A 21,105-nucleotide genomic window follows, 5' to 3' on the forward strand; every position below is an offset into this window, starting at 1 on the left:
AAATTAAGTCCTTAAAAAGGACTTCTGCAATGTGTCAAATTGAGACAAGTTAATTATTTTAGTCCTGCTCTCCTAAGAAGTTCTTGACCAGGACAATATCCCAGAACACGCACACAGAGTAATGAATGTTATGCCTGCTCTGATTATTGCGCAAAGTGAGAGATGGAAATTGCCAGAACAATATGTCGACAGATAATTGCAATCTTTGCAGTCCTTCATGGTAAAAGATTGGAGACATGGGGCTGGATTTTTCCAGCACCATCTGAAACCGGTCAGTGAGCGACAATCTTTAAGTAATTAAACCTATACTATGCACAGTTATGTAAACAGAATATCTCCTGCATGACACTGCAACAATAAGCCTTTAAGAGTACATATTAAATTCTAAATTGCATCATACTTTGCACACTGTTTTTCTAGCAACACAGTTTGGGTTCAATCATCTTTGCAATTCATCAATGGATGTGCCCTATTGTACTAAGGATGAAAAATGAATAAAAGAGTAATAAATAGAATACATGGAAGGTTACTATCGGGTGCTTTTGAGACAATTCTCAATTTTTACAAACGTGGGCAACTGAGTATATCCACAATTTATGACCATGACCAGTTGCAACAAATTCTGAAAACACATCAATTTTTCTCTGTAAATAAGATTAAAAAAAAATCCTTCCTAAAAAAGCTTTCGTCATGTACTCTATTCCAATTTGTTTGAGTTAGATGTTGCTTTTTATAAAATGTTCTGATTATTATTATCCTTTAACAAACATCCAGTTTGCATGGTTTAAAGGGACCCAAATCAAAATAATATTTAAATAGGGACTGGACATTAGCATCATGCATAAGCCAGGAACAAGAATTAATCTAAAAAAAAATAAAAAATAAAAACACATTGGATTGACTGCCCGAAAAGCAGAATATCTTCAGAAAATGTATGTTGAAGTAATTCATCCGAGATTTCAATAGAAGAGTAATTTCATATGGGTAAGTAATTGTTCTAGTTTTTCTTTCATCATTTTAATCTTAGTTCAAAGTTCACCTAATTAATCTTCTTTTCCCACCTTTTCAGCACTAATGATGGCATATTTAAAAGTAGCTCATAATATTCATAATGCGTGCACCTTATATGAGAAGCAAAAATTGTGATACAACCATTGTGTAATAGGCGTATGTATTGGATAGAAGATTCCTGCTAGGAAAACTGGAAAGATTAAAACATTTTTATATCCGGATTTCTGAACAAATGCATCAATGTCAGATATAAATATTTGCCTAACTATATTGCAAAAATCAGACAATGCTCAAGTAAAATGCTGTGAGCAGATGCATTTGTTTTAGACAAACACATTGTATTTGTCAAATATTAAATACATGTTTTCAGTGTATTCAAATGCAATGCATACAATAAAGCAATGTTCTATATTATAGGGCGGCACAACGCGCCCTATAGTTAAGTTGAGTCGGACTCCCATAGGAACCATTAAAATTCTAAAATTCTATTTGACAGAAATTTCGAAAGTGATTAGGGACTCGCCCCCAGATTGCAAAGATACATAAAAAAATACAGTTAAGAAGAAAACAAAAATGTGTTTCCAATGTTGCGGCCTCATTCCCATTCGTTTCCTCATAGACAACTAAGGTACATTTTTGCCAAAATGCACAGCCCAAACAGCTGGATGGATTTGGACCAGGTCTGAAACAACTTGGGCATGTAGCGCTAACTCGCGAGCCATGCTTGGTTTGGGGTTATTCTGTGCAGTAGTTATTTAAGTATTTGACAGAGAAAGGGGTGCTCTCTTCTCAAAAATAGATACCATTATCACTGGGATTTACCCAAAACTGGGAGTTTTTAGAAACAAAAAAGCCGCCATCTTGTTTTTCTCTCGATGCAAGAGATATTTTCGAGGTTATAGCAGAGGATATGGGAAAACAAAATACAGGAAAAAAGCCAATTGCAGGTCAAAACATGCAAATGACAACAGGCTATAGGGCACCAAGTGAAATTCGGAAGTTGGAAGGGGTCTAGGGACTGAGCTTGCAAAAATGCATTCTGGTATTTGTAGTCTTCCAGTCAATAACAACAAAAATAGATATTTTTACAACTGTGGATTTCCCATCTATGCAGTAACTGGGACGAACCCTGCTTATCTTCAAAGTGAGGAAGGGGACAGCCCCCTAAGGCCATGTTGCTTACTAAATGAGCCCACCTTACAAGACTACTTAGAGAAACATGGCCTAAGGGGGCTGGATCTTTCCTTGCTTTGAAACTAAGGAGGGTCGGTCCAGGTTACTGCATAGATCGCAGACAGTCCACAGTCCCAAATGCAGTGTGTTTTCTTAGTTTTAAATATATCTCATAACACACGGCATCCACATTCTTTTTTTTTTAAGCCGTACCACTGTCAGTCCTTGAAAGTTTTGAACTCTGAGAACATGGTTTCTTTTTTTAATTATGTTTGGTTTTAATAAAACCTTTCCTAATCATTCCATGTTTACGTCAAAATTGAAAACAATCACAAGTTACATTTCATCCAGCAATAGAATTTCCCAACATAAAAGATGTTTACATTTCCATCAAACACTAAGTCAAATCATACATTATATTTCTTGGGATAATTCCTCATGATTCAGTCCTATATACCATAATGCCCATCACTATGCAAGTCCAGGGCCTCATTCATAAATGTTAACGCCCCTATAATCATTAGGTTATTTTTTGCCCATTAACAATTTTTGCCACCATTCTTCCTGTGAAAGAATTATATTCTTCAACATTCTTTCATAAATGTAGTTCTTAACCCAACAAATGCTTTACATTCAATTATTGGATGTTCAATAGACTATCGTCGCTGACATTACACAGAATCTACAATCTTGGCCCTAATCGTCCAACATCTTTCTTTTACCCAGTACCTCTTTGGTCGGTAGAATGTTCTCAGCCTTAAATACAAATTACGATACCAGGGGGTCCGGAAAGTCTTTCAAATATTTGGGCAATTGAATTATTCCTCAACCTTCCCACTCCATATTATGTGCTAATTTAAACTGAGACTGGGTTGTAATCCAATCTAGATGCCTTATCTGGATTATCACCTTGTCTGAATTCCTAAACAGTAGCTTGTGGGAACGATCCAGGTCCTCAAGGCATTCCTCGCACAATGAGGACAAATACTTTACACTCAAATGCCTAGGATCTTGATTCAATATAACAAAGGGAGTGGGAGCCTCCACGCTCATGGACTTGGCATAGAAAGCGAGCGCTTTCCATTTGATCAACAAACGCATGGATTGCAAGCCCAGTTCGAACCCGACCATTGCAATTGGGAGGGAATTGGGCAAACTAACACTTTTCCAGAAAAAACCTTCAATACATTCCCAGAAGTTTTTGGTTAATTTTGTTTGGTTTCAGTTACATAAATCAGGATAGGGATCACCTTTGATTGTAGAAGGTGGTAACAGGTATTAATGAAAATTTACCAAACCTTTTATGTAGGATTATCCCCCTGGGAAGTGAAGCGCTTACACTTAAGTTTAATATTTTCCCGCCAATGTGTTTCGATAATACTGTTATTTATTAGAAGTCCCAGGTAAAGAATGGAATGTACCTGGCCTAAGCACTCCTTACCTACATGCCACCACATTTCACAGTTCTTTTCCCCATTTTACGTTCCAAAGTCAATATGTCTTTTTGGCATTTATTTTTAGCCCATTCACCTAAAGGTATTTAACCAATTCATTGAGACGTCGCTGGAAGCCAATTTGCGTATGATCTGTGAAGTAAAAGCCAAATGATACGCTTTAAAATTTGGAACTCCCAATCCACCCTCATTAACTGGGAGTTGCAATTTCCAAATCTTAAATCGTGGAGGTTTCCTGCCCCATAAGAATTCCTGTAACAAATGGTCCAAATCTCTCCAGCATTGATTTTGGATTCTCAAAGGTATCATACCAGTTATATAATTGACTTTTGGAGCCAAATTGATTTTAATGGTGTGGACCTTTCCCCAGAGTGACAAAGAAGCAACCACCTTTCTAAATTCATTTTGCACTCATTACATGACACGCATATTTTCCTCAACTATACCAGATATCGATGTTGTCAACCAAATGCCCAAATAACGTAGACTAGCATCACACCACTTAAAGCCCAATCCAGTAACCAGGGATTTATCACATCTATAAGAGTTGCAGGACCTCTGATTTTTGCCAATTAACTTTATATACAGATGTTACGCAAAATCTAGATAAAATCTCCATCAGGCATGGAAAAGAAACATCTACTTTTTGTAAAACTAACAACAAATCATCTGCGTAGAACCATATTTTCTGCATCACTCCCCAACAACTGAAACCATGCAGCCTAGGATCCATTTTCAGTGCTATAGCCAAATGCTCAATCGCTAAGATAAACAAAATCTGTGAAAAAAGGCACCCTTGTCTAGTACCCGGTTCAAGACAAAATGGCTCAGACTTGAATCCATTCGTTTTAATATCTGCAGTTGGATTGGCATATAACAACTGTACCCAAGAGATAAATTCATCACCAAGATTCATATCTTCCACAATCATTTGTTCCATTTCGAAATAAAGTACATGATTCATGAGCGATTGCGGAATCTAATGCTTTTGGACCGCTTGGCCCAGAGGCTTTGCTTTCTACTAATTCAAAGGAAGGCGGATTTAGATCAGTGGTGAATGGATGTTTACGCACTGCGTGGTGTGAATTAATGGAACATCTGGGTAAAGATGCATATAAGGATCTAGGAGCTTCAATTTGGTTAAATCCTAAAATTAAAGACACTGCCAAAACGCTTTCTTGGCCTGAATGCTTTTTGAGCAGCATTAAAAAAAATTGGTGATCTTGGTGTGGATGGTAGATGGTTAACAGCGAGTGAGGTGAGAGAAAAATGGGATTTTGGGAGATTGTCGGATTTGCCGTACAGGAGTTTGAAGAAGGCCGTCGGTGAGGTGGATTAGTCTGATAGTCTGGATTTGGGCTTCTTTCTTGCAAAACCAAAAGAGGGTGAAGGTGGTCTTGCTAGACGGAGTTCTAAACTAATTGTGACAAATTTTTAAAAAAATGACAAATTACGTGAGGAATGGGGCAGACGGATTGATTTTGATATTTCTACAGATATTTGGTGTAATATGTGCAGAAATGTTGCACTTTGTTCAATGAATTTAGGAGAAAGATCTCGACAAATTAAAATTTTGAACCGTGTATATTGGTGCCCTGACAGTTTGAAAAAGACGTTTGGCTCCTTAGAGCATATGTTATGGAGTTGCGTCCGTGTCTTGAATTTCTGGTCAGAGATATGTGAGACTTGTGTGAAAAGTACTGGTCTGAACTTGAACTTAGATTTCAAAACAGTAATTTTGGGGGATGATACCGAACTGGATGAACTTAGTTCTGCACATAAAAAATGTCTTTTCAGGAGCATGATCACCAGCAAACGCTTGGTTCTTTGTGGATGGAAATCTAGGATTGCTCCTTAATTTGATGGCTGGGTTGAGGAGATGCAAAAACGGTCTAAAATTGAAAATATGATTTACAAATTATCGAACAAATTGTCGGTGTATGATAAAATATGGGGAAAATGTAATGATTTGATGTAACTTTAATGTATATATATTTTTTGGGGGATTCTGCTTTCATGATGTATTATATCTTATAGTCTTTTCTTTTATATGATGTTATAGGTTTTGTTATCCCGTCTTCTGTATACTACATTTAGTTTGAGGTACTTTCATGTTGTTGATGTAAATAAAAATAAATAATTTGCGTTTGATCTAAAATCACTATGTCATCTGCATAGAGAAGTATGGGGACCGGCTGGTTGCTCAATTTAGGCAGAAAGGCCTGAACAGTTTCTTGATCCTCCATTATATCAGCTAAATGGAAGCTGACAAGGCCGGCGCCAAGGAGCATCCTTGTTTCAATCCTCTAAAAGTGGGAATCTTGCCCGAGAGTAGCCCTTGAGAGGAGAGTCTAACTCTCACACTTGTGTTCGAATATATGGCTATAATAACTTTATATAAATCTCTCTGGCAACCCCCGGCTAAGAGCTTAACCTAGAGCCTTTCTCTATTAATACATTCGAAGGCCTGTTCTAAGTCAATGAATGCCATGAACAGTCTGGAATTTGCCCCCAATGTTTTGTTATTCAAGGCATTATGCAGAGAAAGGTTGAGGGAGGTCCCCTGCACTTTAACAAAACCAGTTTGTCTCGGCAGGAAACGTCCTGCCACTTGCCAATTTCAGCAAATGTCTGAGGAGACTGGAACAGAACCACTTCCCCAGCGAATCCAGAAGGCCAATGGGCCTATAGTTTTTCAGATCCTCTTGTGAGCCTTTTTTTTATTTTTAAAAAACTTTATTTTAGGTTTGCAAATCACATCACATGCGCTTCAGCTTCCCATAAATAAAGGATATACATGTCAATCGACGATCGATTTCTCCCTCCCGTTCCAGTTTTACAAAACAACATTTAGTTCTTTAAAGATAGCACATTTTCAACACATTGGGTTTACATAATAGAAAAAAAAGGGAAATTTCCACTTGTGTTTCAGTCAGCATCAGATTCTTCTGAGTGTGGTAAGGCACCTTCGAGGTAAGATCTGAATGGTGCCCAAATATCTTTGGGTTTACATGGAGAGGGGAAGTTTCTTCACATTCATTGACATATGACAGTGTTGTGAGGAACTGCTATGCGCGCGGGGCCTGGCTACTTTTCCACTTCTGCAAAATATATTTTTTGGCCACTATGCATTCTATATTGAACTGTCTGTTTTTTTCTGGGACTTTTCCTATGTTGCCAAACGGGTATTTTTGAGGCTGAGTTGTGCAGAAATTTGTGTAACATCTTCCAAGATATTCGCCACTTTACGCCAGAATTCCATTTTATAGGGCAGGCCCAAAACATGTGGTTTGCGTCCGCTTGCGGATTATTACATTTGGGGCAATTTGTAGTCATGAACTCATGGAATTTGTTCATTTTAACTGGGGTATAGTGCAGCTTGTTGAGCATTTTGAAATGTATAAGTCTGAGCGCCGCGTTTAAGGAGACTTTCTTTGTGAGGAGACAGTATCTGGTCCATTTCTCCTCCTCAACTGTTGTGCCCATGTCTTTTTCCCAAGATGCCTTTATGTTGTTGGATGATTTCGTGTGGGTTTCGACTGAAACGTCTGCGCCTGTTTGTGTATGAAGTGCTTGGCAACGGGGGTGCTTGGGGCGTTCTATTGGGAATGTCGGCCATCGTTTTTTGAATGCTGCCTTCATACAGTGATATTGTAAAGTGACGTGTTGGCCCCGTCCCACTGTGTCAGCGAAGTCGTCCGGTGTAAGAAATCTATCGTTTGGGAACATGGCCTTCATTGTGATGTCATAGTTCGGGATCCAGGCTTTCTGTATGCCAATGTTGTAGGTGGGTGCAATGCCCGGGAAATTCCATAATGGAGACTGAGTCATAAGGAGTTTTGATATGGAGCCGCTTACTGATTGCGGCCCATGCTGCGATTGTACAGGATGTTGGGTCATATTTACAATCATCTTTATGAGACTTTGCAAGTATTATGGATCTTAAGTCCGTGGGGCGGACCGAGTAGCATTCTATGGGGACGTGGGGAGTTTCTTCTGTGGGATTCTGCCAGTATTTGGCATATTTTGCTTGTGATACTTGGTAATACAGTTCGAAGTCGGGTGCAGCGAAGCCCCCCATTTCGTAGGGTTCCATCAGTTTTTCCCATTTGAGCCTGTTGGGCCCCCCCGTTCCATATGAAGGTGGTCTCCAGGGACCGTAGGTTTTCAAAGTAAGGTTTGCCTGGCCATATGGGAACGTTATTGAAAAAGTATAGGAGCTTGGGAAGGACTACCATTTTGAGTACCACTATCCGACCAGCCAGTGATATTGGAAGTTTAGTCCAAATTTGGAGCTTAGTATGGATCATTTGCAGGGCGGATTCGTAGTTCTGTGTATAATGATGGTTTGTCCCTGGATAAAAGTATCCCCAAGTATCTAATGTGGTCGGGAGACCATCTCAGACCATGTGTGTGTGAGGGGCAGGTGGTGGCCTGTGTCAACGGGAAGATTTCTGACTTGGCCGTGTTGATTTTATAGCCCGAGTGTAGCGTGAAGTCATTTATTACTGCCAGTACAGGTTCTAGGTTCTCCTCTGGTTTCGTATGTACATTAATGCATCGTCTGCGTAAAATGAGATGGATTGATAAATGCCAGACATCTTTATGCCCCTCATTTCTTGTTCCCTTCTGCTTGCGGTCGCCATTGGTTCAATGGTGAGGGCGAAAAGGATGGGGAGAAGAGGCAGCCCTGTCTAGTGCCTCTGTGTAAGGTGAGATGAGTGGAGAGGGTGTAGTTTGTTAGGACCCTAGCTTCGGGAGACGAGTAGAGTAGCCTGACGCATTGTGTGAAGTATGGGCTAAAGCCGAACTTAAGGACCTCAAACATGTATTTCCATGAGACGGAATCAAACGCTTTCTCAGGGTCCAATGAGATGGCTACTGCCTGTGCGTCTGGCTTGATATCTGTGCCATGATGCTAAAGTGTCTACGTAAGTTTAAGGCCGTGGACCTCGTTGGGATGAAGCCACATTGGTCAGGGAGTATTAAAGTGGTCATTTTGGGAAGTAGTCTATTAGCGAGTACTTTTGCAAATATCTTTGCATCAGTGTTTATCAGGGACAACGGGCGATACGATGAGCGATCATGGGCTGGGCGTCTGGGCTTAAGCAAGACAGTTATGACTGCATCAGTAATTTATTCTGGGAGGGAGCCGGAGCTCATGGCTTCCTCCCATACTTGTGTTAGTACCGGGGATAGTATTTCAGCATATGTCTTGTACAGGTCAGAGGTTAGGCCATCTGGGCCTGGGGTTTTACCAGCTGCCAGTGACTTAATCGCTTCAGCGATCTCTTCCTTGGATATTTCCTGTTCAAGAGCACAGTTGTCCTCAAGTGAAAGCCTATGAAGTACAACCTCGCTTAGGTATGTCTTAATGTTTTCCTGCGTTCGTGTATCATGATTTGCGTATAGGTTGGTGTAGTATTTAGCAAATTGGGGTTAATTTCTTCCTCTGTGTACGGGATCTCTCTTATCTGTCAAGATGCTGGTGATGGGGACTTGATTGCGTTAATTTTGTAAAATACGTGCCAGGTGGTTTCCTGCTCTATTTCCCTCACCATATCTACGTGCCCTGATTGGTGTGGACATGTATTGTAGTTCTTGGGATGCAAGAACATTAAATATTTTAATGTGTGCGTTGATATCTGCTAATGTGTTTTTGTCGTGCGTTATGCTCTAATCATTCTCAAGTGTTTTCAGGTTTCTTTCTGTTATGTCTAGGTTTGATCTGACCTCCCTAAGGAGACCAGTAGTTTTAAACATTAAGTTGCCACTCACCCAGACCGTGAACGTTTCCCACACTGTGGCCCATGTACCCACTGACCCTGTATTCAATTGAAAGAATTCCTCCATTTCACAATGTAGTGTTTCTACAACATTAGAGTCCTTCAGGATGTTTGAGGGCATTCTCCAACGCCGAGTTGGTCTTTTTATGTTCTGAAAGGATATCTCGAGTGCAACCGGGGAGTGAACCGAGAGCGTGCGAGCGAGAATTTCACAGCTCACTACAGATCTCAGTGGGGCGGTGGGTATGAACCAGTAATCTATCCTGGATTCTGTATCATGCACAGAGGAGTAGAAAGTATATTGTCGGTTTATGGGATATGTCCCCCTCCAGGCGTCGGTCAGGGCCAACTCCCACAGTCTGATGTATGGTGGTGGCAGATCCAGTGAGGGTCCTTTGTCTACTAGAAGACCTATCTAATAGCACGTCTAGGATAGTGTTAGTCTCCCCCTCACAGCACCCAAGCGTCAGTTGTTGAGCCTATTTCGTCTAGGAGGTGGGTGTAAAATTCAGGATCGTCAGTGTTCGGACCATAGGAGTTGACCAGTATTAGTTTTTCACCTGCCGCCATGCCCCATACTACCACATATCTACCCAAAGGTTCCGTTTTACTTTTTTCGGGGACAAACCCCAAAGAAGGGTGCATCAACGTTAGGACACCTCTGCTCTGTGATGAATATTCAGTATAGAACCTGGTGCTGCCCCATTGTTTCAAAACACTTTTGTAAGTTCCCCGCAGTGCATGGGTCTCTTGAAGCATAACTATGTGCGGGCAATGCCTGATGATGTATGCCCCCACTTTGCTGGATTTAGCTCTGTTGCTCAGACCCCGGATATTCCAGGATAGCATTTTAAGTGTCACCCCGCTGGACGCGTGTTACCTCTGCCATTTAAGCAAGTTACCGTTAATCTTGGGGGCGGGGAGGATTGTCACCATGGGGGGGGGGGGATCAGCGCATGATATTGTGATTGCATTTTTTTACAGTAAAACACAACTGGTAACTTCTTCTCAAGGTGCCCAAATGGGGCTCTCAACGTGAATGGCCGAGTAACTGGCCAACAAAACAGTTCCAAGTTCCCTGTACCCACCCCCACCCACACCATCTGGCCCAACTTGATGATTAACCCCATTTACAACTTTGTGGTTCCACTCGTGGAGGGGGACGAGTGCTGCAACTCCGCTTCCGTAGTCGAGCGCATCTCATCCGGCTTACTTTGATAATTGAAAAACAATGTTATCCATTTCTGCTAGTACAAAAGTGTGAGATCAGCGAGAGCAAGGCATAGCTTGGATGTGTTCGATCGATGTGCAGAGGCGAGGTTTATACTGGCTGCTGTTGGAGGTTTTCATCAAGTTTGTTTCCTCCTGGTGGAAGGGGGATAGCTAATGCAGCGGCAGGAGAGTCAAAGAAGTGCGCAAGACTGCCATGTTGTATGCGTAGCTTTGCTGGAAACAAAAGGGCGTATGATACCTTTCTCGCTCGTAGCTGACGCTTAATGGATGCATAGGAGCGTCTTTGGGATTGGACTCCTGCTGAGAAATCGGAATACAAGTGTATGTTGTTGTTGCCATGTCTCAGGGGGCCCTTTTCTCTGGCCAATTTCAAGACAGTGTCTGTCCCTGTAATTCAACAACTTCACTATGACCGTGCAGGAGGGGGCAGGGGGCCCGGTTTGGGCAGAGGGGCGAGTGTGCGATGGGCCCGCTCGACCAGGAATTGAGAGGAGAACGAATCAGCACCTAGGAGCGTCTTAAAAAGGGTTTCAATATGGGTTTCCATCGGACCTCTGCAAAAGGATTCTGATAGGCAGACAATGCATACAATTTTTCTTCTTGACCTAGACTACAAATCATCACACTTATCCCGAAGTTTGTTCATTTCACCCTTCAAGAGGGTAATGTCATGAATGTTTTGGTGAGTCGAGTCTTCGTGTTCTCAGCGTCTGAGATTCTGGCACTTTCTTTGTCTACCCTGGCTTTGAGGGAGCCTATTGTACAGACAATGTCGTCCAGTTTGACGTTAATTGCAAGAACCCATTCTGGACCGTTGTTAGGAGACGGTCAAACTTGGAGTCCTCTGCAGTTGAGGGTTCGGCAGACGATGCCGGATCCGAGCTCTCAGGGGGTATTTGTGAGTTTGTGAAGGAATCCATCGGCCCGGTTTTCCTGCTTTTAACCACGTTCTTTCCGGGCATAGTGTATGTGTCCACTTGGTTGTATCGATTGTGGTGAGGGACGTGAATGGCCCCAAGGATAGGAATTCCCTGTGATCCATGAACAAGGCTGCGCCCACGCTGCCCACCAGGTGGGGTGTTCTTCTGCGGTAGCCACTGCAGGTTTCAGGTCCTAGTGTCCCATCTGCCCCAACACTCGGCAAAAAAAGCATTAGGAGGCTTTGGGTGATAGAAGTGGATGTGCCGGGGGAGATTTGCTAGTCAGCATCCCAGCATGCGTTTCATTAATTTCGCTGAGGTGCCCAATTGTTATCAGGGTTGAGTTGACTGGGGTGTTGAAGAAATATTCTCACCACCCGGGCACAGTGAAGTGTTGCTCTGTAACTGTGAGGTATGCCGTGGACGGATGGGTTGGGTGAGATCAGGATGACTAATTTCCAGCGGACTACCAGCGTTCTCAGAGATGGACTGTGTCCTCCCACGTAGTCGTGTATTGTAAGGATTGCTGTCGTGAGAGAAAAGAAGCTCCACTTCGTTTGCTCTGTCTTGAGGATGCGACGCCCTCAGCACATGTGGTGTGTGTAGAAGGTGAGGATCGGTTGTATTTGAGGTTGGGCAGATCCAGGGGCGTTAGCAGATGAGACTATTAGTTCCTGCGCAGGAGTTGGACAGGTGGAGTGGCTTGTCCTGAGGCTAGTGCACCTGGGGGCCTTTTGGCATTCCTGCCACGGATTACGCTGGGTTTAAGTGCTCCAAGGCAGAGTTTGTGTAGTCCTCCCTTGGATTTACCCAGTCTGTGCCTAAGGAGTATTGTGCTCCAACAGTGCTGCCAGCCACGGTCCCAGGGTGCTCCACACGCGAGGTGAGTGTTTAATTAGCGCTTAATGTGGGCTTTTTGCGACACAGCAGGGGTTTTTCTCCACTGTCCCCCGCTCACTTGTCTGGGACGAGCGAACAACGCACTCTTATGTAGGTGCCTGCGCCGTTCGTTCACCCCCCGCGTCCGTCAAGGCGGGCCAACCGCACTATGCACATGCGCCGAGAAGTCTTGCGCTGTCGCACCCTCGGCCAGCCCGCAGGGGTAAAGTCGGGGCCGCCGGGTTCTAAGATTCGTTTGTTGCCGAGCAGAGTTTGCGGCCAGCAATATGGGTTCTGCACGATCGGTACCGCCCGAGGCCGTAAAGGGGGCGCAGGATGCCTGCAGTGGCGAAAGGGCGGAGCAGCGCTGGGCACACGCAGCCCGGCGGATGCAGGGAGGCGGTCGGGGCAAGTCCCACCAGAGAGGACACCGTCCTCGATGTACGGATGGAGTGCTTCGTCTGTTGATTCTTGGAGCAGTTCGGGTCGACGGCGTCTCCTTCCTCCTTCTGCACCGCCCTCCGCAGGGTCCGCGTGCTGTCCAGAGCTGCGGTGCTTGCGTTGATCACCCCGGAGCCTCAGAGCGGGCCGGGGCCCCGCGTCCGTGACCAGGTCAGCAACAGGGCACCTGGGGTCCGATTCCACCCGTTGTTTTAACAGGATGATCCTGAGTAGCTGCTTTGGTCAATACTGCTGTTTATGTAGCTCGAGGAAGGGCAGAAATAGGATAAATCTTGTAAAGGATTATATGCCGGAGAGGAGCTCCACTCCTAGGAGGCCATCTTGTTTGCGCAACAGCACCCAACCCCCCCCCCCCCCCGTGAGCCTTTTTTAAAGATAGGTATTAATAGGGCGGATTTCCACGATCCTGGTATATTGTTAAATAATATTAAACAAATGTCTGCCCATTCCGAGGGATACTGGTTTAGTATTTCATTAGTTAGGCCATCGGGCCCAGCTGCCATAGAGGATTTTTTTTTATTAAAAACACAAGCAGCTTCTTTATCAATTTCAATTACCCATTCATGATCAGCCTGCTTTTTGTTTTTTCTACCAGGGGTTTGATACTCTCCCAAATGTTCAATTTTACTGAGGATATTATATCCCCCGGGATCAGGCCCATTTAATGTCCTTAAAGCAAAAAGCTGCGAGAAGTGGTTGCCCCAATTAACATCAGACACAGCTGACATCATACTTGCTGGTTGGAAGACCTCATTGTTAATAAGAGCCCACAGGTCTCTAGAATTCCTTTTGCCATGGCTTTAAACATTTCTTCTGCATCATGCTGAAGGCGAGTGGCCTTAGAGGAATGGAGCCAATTACAGTATTGTGGTTTTCTTTGTTTTATCAAGACCCATTTGTCTTCAGACAAAGCAGTTTGCTTAAATCAGCGCGATAGATTTTCTTACGCTCCACTAATGCTTTATTATAATAGAGGATCTGCGTTGTGCCATGGCGAGGGCCTAGATTAGTTTTGGCTTGGAAGTGCATCAATATTATTTCATAATGTAAAAGATCACCCTTATTTTGATCCAACTGTTCAGGTCCTCTACCACCCAAGGAACTTCCTTGCACTGAATTCTCAATCTAGTACCTGCTTGGGAGACCTGCATTATTTCAGTTCCCATTATTGCTCTGGAGCTTCCCTCCCATCATTTTATCTGGCGTAAACTATGGTCACTCTGCGACATGGGTAGGACAAGCAATTAATTTATCAATTTTAGGATGCTAGTAGGAACAAAAAATAATCTAAGAAAGTTGTGAGCCCGAGCCCATGTGAATTTAGCCGGGATGTCACCCTGAGTATGCCCATTCAACATGAGTATATTACGCTCTAAGTTCTGTTGTCCATGACCAGGCCTTTTTCTCCAGATTAGACTGACAGAGCATCTTTCCCTTATCATCCAAGCATCTTAAATTAAGGTCTTCACATATAACATGGCAATTATTCTCTTTTGCAAATACCCCATCAATAGAAGACATAACTACATCAATAAAAGAATTGATCCTAGAGAAAGGTTTCCAATAAACATTGAAAACAACGAGTCACATTTTAGATAAAACATCCTGGAGGATCCCAAGTTATGGTTGTGATTTGAACATATGGGTTCGAGTTTATACTAGCCACTGTGCTCAAACCCCTACCCATCTTAATCATTGTAAGGAGACCTGAAGGTGGGCGCCATGACTGGACATAGCTGGATTAACATGAACATCATAGCCATCACAAAAAGGCAAAGTTGAAAGCCAAGCCTCCCATAAATAAAGGACGTCATATTTTTCGAACTCCAAACCATTAGATTGAAACAAGTGTATGTGGCCTCTGGTATTCCATGACCACCAACACAATGGTGATCTTTCCTCCTCCTTCAAATATTAATCTCAAACCATTACCAGTCTTGAATCGCTTCCATTTGCGTATTGAGTTCCTGAGCCACCCTGAACGAGTTTCCCTTGCCTCGTTTAGTCTGTACTTATTTGCAAAAGACAGCGGTCCTTCACTTTTTTAGTTTGGGATGTGGTCCAGGGTTCCGACATCGAATGGATCTGTGATGGACATACACTTTTGTTCCTTCTAGTTACCCATTTCGGTGGACTTTTTTTGCAGACATTTAATAGGTTGAGGATTCCACAACTCCGCATAAGGTTTTTCAGTAATTTCAAATCCTAAAGGAAGTAGGTGATCAGCTGATTCAAGCAGAGTACTTCGCACCAAACGTGAGTGTAGATGTAAAATAATCCAATCCATCCGTGCCTCATTTACGAGCAACACTATTTTAAGGTCTTGGGATTTAATATTCCTTAGTTTAGGGACATGTAAAAGTTCCAATAAAATTAAGACATCCTCTGCTGTAATCAGTCTTTCGATTGCTACCACCAAATTAGGGTTACCATCCTTAGCCCGTATGCTGGAGATTTTATTTCTCAATGAATCTCCCCTCTGGTAGCTTCTTGCATGAGTTCCCTCAATGGATTTCTCTTTATTTTTAGGGCAGGTGGTTAAGCTTCTTTTTTCTTCCAGTGTAAGGAAAGTCTGAGAGGGCAAGGCCTCATCTTTATTTCTGCAGGAATATTTAAGTGATTAGAGGAAAGAGACGTAATAGACTGGATTAAATGTTCATCAGTTTGAGGTAGTTCTTCAGATTCTGCTTCCTCGTCGATTTGATCGTCAGAATGAGTGGAGAGATCCAATCAGCGAAGCATCTCTTCATCCATGACCACATCCATTCGAGCAGCCTTAGTAGGTGTACCTTTACCTACTATTTTTTTCCAGCTCTCATATCGATATTTGAAGCTGGAATTCTTAATACTATTGATTTCGACGCTGGTAGAACCCTCAGTTTACTCAAAAATACTCTAGATCCATTGGATTTTGGCTTGTTCTTATTTGCCTGATTTTTGGTCTTTTTCTGTTGTGCTCCATCAGTCTTTTTCCTACACTCTTGTTTTTTTTCGGTTTCTCAAAGACTACATAGCATTGTACACACAAGGGTACCTCTGAAGACCCTGTGTCAGATTTAGCCTCCATGGATTTTCCCAGCCTTTGCGTTCCCTCAGAACTTGTTAGATCAATTGTTTGTTGAAAGTTGGTCTGAGAACAAACAGACTGTTATATACAGTACTTGCCTCCGTAGATTTTGCTGTTAATTCAACATGATCAGAGACCATTTTGTCATTATCATTATGAACTTGTAGGCAATTTGATTTATGCACTGGATCTTTTGACTACATTATCCAGTTCAATAACTCCAGAATTGCAGCCATAAGACATTTTTCTTCATTAGAGCCTCCTCTCGCCCTTACCGGGAGATTTCCGCCTCTCTAACCAGCCTGCCTCTCAATGTGTCCAGAAAAGATTTCAGAAGCAGCAATTTTGTATTAGCTGCTATCAATAGGGATGCTTGCTATTTGATGATATCATTTAAACATTCATATAGCTTAGTCAATGGATTAAGAGAGACTAATAATGTAGACATTATAGTAGATTGAATATGATCCATTGACAGGGTAATTTGGACTTGATTTCTAAATGATGAGCCATGACTTGTGTAGGAGTCATCTAGTTCGCTAGAGTTAGAGGGGGAGGTTTTATCAGGAGCCACACAATTTGGCAGCCTCTATGCGACAATATCAGTCGTAGAGGGAATATCCTTCAGCCCATCCTCCAAATGGTGCTCGCTCGCGGTTACTCTCATCGGGGTAATAGAAGGTTCCACCCGCTTTGATAGGGATTTATCCTGGTACCACACTTTTATGCCCATACTTCCAAGCAAGGATCCCTCTTCTAGCCAACTCCTGGCTTGAGCCAGTGTAAAGAGCAGGGAAGAATGGTTACAAGTGCCACTGTTGCTTCACTGGGCTTCCATGGCCTTCTTTATTAGCTCCCTATCTATCGTCAACTTTTCAGCTATAGCCGAGTACTGAGACTCAAATGGAAGTGTTCGTTATGATTAAGCCATCCACAAGATTGGGTGGATTTGGAATCTTGAAGGTTGTGTAATCAATCGCAAAATCAGGGGATTCCGGCCGTGTAAAGACATCCTCAGGGTCCAGCTCATGGTCATACATGTCATGCCATGAGTGTATCTTAAGATCCCTCCCGACATCAAGCTCTATTCCGCGAGTCTAAAACCAAATCCCGCTCTCTCCAGGCTGTGCTTAAGATGAAGGATATGGGGGTAAATGGCCGGTCTTTAGAAGCACTTCTTGGAGTCAAGGGACAAGGGCAGAGCTCATGTTCTGGCTCGAGTTCTGGCTCGAAAGTCTCATCAGAACTCATAGGACAGAGCTCCATTAGGGAGTTTCCCACCAGTTTTAATTTTCCAATGCTATGAGTTTAAGGGCGATAAAAGTGGGAGCTTATCCGCCCCTTCCGCTGCCACTTGATTGCCGACATATGTACATCTCGGCAACCGAGACCTCCATGGCGTCTGGCTGGTTAATAGGTTTATACCCCATGTCGCCGTCTGGGTCGGGGGCTTGCAGAGATGCAGAGAAGAAGAGAATTCTGCACGGTTCCTGCCCTGCCTTCGAGTGGAAGGCCGGTTGGACGCCATTTGCACAATGCTGGTTCTCTTTTTTTTCCCGGCCATATAAACAATTCCACAGAAGAGAACCAATTGGAACAAGGAAATAAATGTGAGTCTTGTAAACTCAATTTAGACTTATGGGGTAGCCCTAGACGGACACTTTCACCACTTAAGCCAAAACCGTTAGCCTGGAGGCTGGGCAACTCAGTAATTGCACTTTCAGATGTTACCAGGGATCCTCGCGAATAAAGATGCAGCAAGGGAGTAAGAAAGAGGGCAAAACAACAAGCAGGGCTGACTCACAGGAGAAGTTGTAGCTGTCCGGATGGATGGATGGATTGTCAGTCAGCTAACAAGCTTCAAACATCCAACAGCACTTTCGCCCTCCATATAGCCGCGATGACAGAGACTGCCCCACTCTGCGACCCAAATAAGATTTTCAGCAGTTTCCGCCTTCTGATGAATGCAGAAGGTAGACAGACTCTTGTAAAGACACACCAAGACTGCTACACTCCGCATTGCATTCTGCTATTTGTAGTTACAAAGTCAAGATGGGGGAATAATGCCACAATTGTACACCTTTTGCCTACCAGTTCTATAAGGATTTATATATTTGAGTAACACTATGGTATGTGTATTTTTCAAGTTTATAAAGCAAAGTATTGTTGAAAGCCAGACATGGGGGTCAGGAGGGGAAATGATGAGAGGGCAAGTAAATCATGAGTATTTGCCCACAATGTGGCAAGAACGTTTGTAATCCTGGACACTGGTGCAGTTATTTCCCCCCCGATTGTGGCTGCTTTTCAGGTCACCATATGGGTGGACAGCGTAACTTTTTTTTCAAAGGGTGGACGCAACCCCGTTTTTTTTGTTTGAGGTTGGCAAGCTTGGTCAATTATTTGGATACTAGGATTTTACTCATGTCATCTTCGCAGTGCAGACGCTTACCCACAAGACCACAAACAATTGTTTTGTATTGGGATTTTATTTTCAATGGAACATTTCACGACATAAAGGTGAGCACTTTTATACTTTGCTAGCATATTTATTGGAACATTTCCACTGTCGGGTTGTTTCTGGTGGGAATTACTTTTTTGTTTTTTAAAGTTCAATGCTATTTTGTCTTGCGCAAGGTCAAATGAACTACATTTGTATATTTCACTTTAATGTTCACTTACTCTGCAATACATTCATGGGTGACAGCTTTTGATTTTCGCTATGGGTGCAGAAGGTACCTTGGCATATGTTATTCTTGCAGCCGGTCATTTTTTCCTTGTTTCATGCTGCTTAAAAGTGGTTAGTTGTGGTTGTGCGGTGTATCAACAGTCACCAAGAGACCGGCCATAAAGGGGCTGGTAGCACGCTGCTTAACCAAAGTGCGTGGTCCATGGAAAAGAATTTAATCTCACTGTACATTTCCTAATTACATTGTATAGAACCGATATCAATAATAGAATTAGACTAATTTATGTGCTCGTTCATGAAAACTTTGATTACCATAATAATAATAATAATAATTCAGCATTTATATAGCGCTACGAACCCTCAGGTATCCGAGCGCTGCTTATTATTACCCACCGTGTGTGGTGCTCATTTATCGACCTCGGAAGGATGAAAGGCTGAGTTTGGCCCCGCCGGGATTCGAACCTGCGTTAGCAGGCTCTACACGGATGTCAAACCGAGCGCTCTACTCACTGTGCCACCTGACCGGCTTAACAACAATTTGGGCTGTGGACTTGGCCATGACAAAGGCTGGGTCACTGGCCAGCACCAAAGGCCATAGCTGGTGGTCGGGGAGTGTTCAATAATACTAATGTGCATGATTAAAGGTCATGCCTAGTAGCCTGTCACTGTTTTAAAATATACAGTGGGCAACGTTGAAAGCTGTAATCTGTGGCTACGGCTAAAGGCCATAGCTGTTGCCCATTAATATGTTAGAATATACAATCGGCACAGCCAAAGGCCATAGCCACTGGCAAGTATTGTGTTGAATGCCAAGGCTAGCAGCTGGTTAGTGTATATAATACACAGTGGGCACAGCCATTGCTTATTGCATTTTATTATTTTAAAATATACAGTGAACATGTCCAAAAGATGTAAAAACTGCTCAAGGTCAAAGGCCATGGCTAGTGGCCCATTTATGTTAGAATATATAGTGGGCACAGCCAAATATTGTGGCCACTGGCCAGTATTGTGCTAAAGTCCATGGCAGGTGCCTGATCAGTGTATATAATATACAGTCGACACAGTTGAAAGCTGTAACCACTTGTAATGGCCAAAATCTATGGTTGGTAGCGTGTTATGTTTTAAAATATTCAGTGCACATGGTTGAAAATTATGACCACTGTCCATAACTGATGGTCACGACTAGTACCCATTCATGTGAAAATATATTTGGCCATGCACACTGACCATGGGTGAAGGCCATGCTTAATGCCAGTTACTGTTGTAATGTAATTAGTGATGTGATCAGTAATAGCGATGTGATCACAGGCTGTGAATTTCAGGGGTTTTGTTGTGTTAAGGTCTCACCTTAACGTCCCTGCAACTAATGTTTTTCCTTGACTATTAACATAATCAATCAGCACTATTGTGATGCTACAATGTTGCAGAATGCAATTATGGATTCGAAATAATGAATTCATACTAGGGACATGCCAATACATCTTTAAATTAGTTTAAACCCTTCTATAACATGGTTGGGTTTAAAATAGGCTCAAATTATTTTAAACATATGGAGCTATAACTCAAAAAATTTGAAAGGTTCAAATCCTAATACGTGTGGTTTCTCTACATAAGAGTGCTTGTTATCATGACCCTGATTCCATTCTTTGTCTCTATTTGCATGTCATTTTCCTTTGATTAAAACTTTGTAGTATTCAATTTCATATGTTTCTTCTACTGTTAAGCCTTTATTACGATTCACATTAATTCAACTGGATTCCAATCAGTAGATATGATTGGATAGTTTTTTTTATATAGCGCCTATACACTTTGTGTTTCAAAGCGCTTCAAGGCAAGGGAGGGAACAAAGGAAAATACAATGACATTCTTACAGGCCATGGACAGTAAGGTTGTGAAATTAAAAATCGTACTCGGTGCAACGCCATTTCAGATAGTTTAAGAGCTAAGGAAGGGAGGTGGAGAGTCGGAAGGAAATGGAAACAGGCAGGCGACTACCATACTAGGCCTAACATTTCTGGTAGAGCCAGAGAAAAACAAAAAGGTGAGGGAGAGGGGTGCAGAAAGGGAGGGAAGAAACACAACAGGCGACTATCGTACTAGGCCTGACGGCATTTCCGATAGTGCTGGAGGGGGCTGGGGCAAAGTAAGGGGAGGGGACAGGAGACAGACGAGGTTGCTATTATACTAAGGTCCAGGCAAATTTGATATAGTAAGTGCACATGCCTATGGTTCAAACACCAAATGGAATATTTTAGTGCTGTGACCAAATTACTGCATGAAGAAACTGTAGTGCTGCCACCCAGGTAATTAATTTAGTCCTACAGACAACATATATAAATAAGCTGTGCTACATGCAGTAAAAGTCGTGTTTTCTCATTCTGCGAAATATATAAAAGGCTACTCCCTTTAATCAGGGTGATTTTAGATTGAAATG

The 21,105-nt window shown here is 42.7% G+C and overlaps 1 protein-coding gene across 1 annotated transcript in view; it reads right to left on the bottom strand.

Annotated features, from left to right (window-relative positions):
• CPVL (carboxypeptidase vitellogenic like) overlaps positions 1–21,105 on the bottom strand; it is a 1,072,295-nt gene that overhangs the window by 686,711 nt on the left and 364,479 nt on the right. The window lies entirely within an intron of this gene.

The sequence above is a fragment of the Ambystoma mexicanum genome, chromosome 2q, assembly GCF_040938575.1.
Source record: "Ambystoma mexicanum isolate Mex_15411 chromosome 2q, UKY_AmexF1_1, whole genome shotgun sequence".
NCBI classification, from domain to species: Eukaryota; Metazoa; Chordata; class Amphibia; order Caudata; family Ambystomatidae; genus Ambystoma; species Ambystoma mexicanum.